Raw genomic sequence first — 1,282 nt, forward strand, 5'->3', positions numbered from 1 at the left:
AAAAATTTTAATAAGTTTCAAAATTCAAAAAAATTCCATCATCAAAATTGTATGAAATATAATTGTTCCGGTTGGTATTTTGGGACCGAAAAAACTGACCTTATGACAGTAACTTCTTTTCTTCCTGGCATTGAATCTTGGGTTCCTTCAATGCTTTAACCGCACACTCCTTGAACCGTTCGTTAAGCAAGTGGGGGTACCTGCAAAAGTACTCCGACGCTCAAGTTAAGCGTCAATAATAAAGTGTTTCTCAATTCCTAGCAGAATAATGCTTAGAATGAGAGGGTTGGCAGTGGAACTGTAATGTAATTGTGTTGTGAGCAGAGAGTATTGTCAGCATACCTGGTTTGTGGTCTTCTTTCTCTATTTATAATTTGTCTGATAGATCTATCATAGGCCCAATAAAATATTAACAGAATATAATATAAACAAATTTATCAATATCTTTAACAGATATTGTTTTATTCTCAATATTTTTAATAAGATATCTTTGATTCTGATGGACTACAAGCCCAATAAGAAGAATTAGCCTTATTAAGGCCCAACAGAAACGTGGACCGACCGGCTACTCCTTGTAACCGATCGTCCTGGATATCATATCGTACAATAATCTTTATTGAATTTTAAAATCTAATTAAGAAAAAAAAAGGTGTGAGGCCTTTTGAATTGCAAAGAACAGTTTTGGAATTTTAGAAAAAAATTGAAGATGCTAGATGTTGGAAATGCATGGTGAAAGCCTATGTTTTTATATTGTTTTATTTGATCTAAAATATTTCATTAATAAAATAATGTTACTATATTTTTAGTAAATAAAGTAACATTTTTATTACTTATTAAAAGGTTTAATATTTCAATATGTTTCTATTTTCTTCCAGAATGTCAAACATGTCCTTTTCTTTTTCGATGTCTCAATTGAGTCTTTATTTTTGTAAATTTGAATCAAATAGGACCTTTCCGTCAAATTGAGATGATGTCGTTAGGAAGGGTATGCTGACAGTGTAATTTTTTATTACGTGACATTAAAAACGTGACTGAATTGTATTTTTTTAATTTTTGAATTAAAAAATGAAATATACAGAGTATACTTCATTTTTTAATTCAAAAATTAAAAAAATACAATTCAATCACATTTTCAATGCCACATAATAAAAAACTATACTGTCAACGTAACCTTCTTAACGACGTCATCTCAATTTTGATGGTAAGGTCCTATTTGATTTAATTTTAAGAAAATAAGAACTCAATTGAAACGCTAAAAAAGAATGGGACCTATTTGAAATTA

This window comes from Vigna radiata, chromosome 3 (genome assembly GCF_000741045.1).
Source record: "Vigna radiata var. radiata cultivar VC1973A chromosome 3, Vradiata_ver6, whole genome shotgun sequence".
Taxonomy (NCBI): domain Eukaryota; kingdom Viridiplantae; phylum Streptophyta; class Magnoliopsida; order Fabales; family Fabaceae; genus Vigna; species Vigna radiata.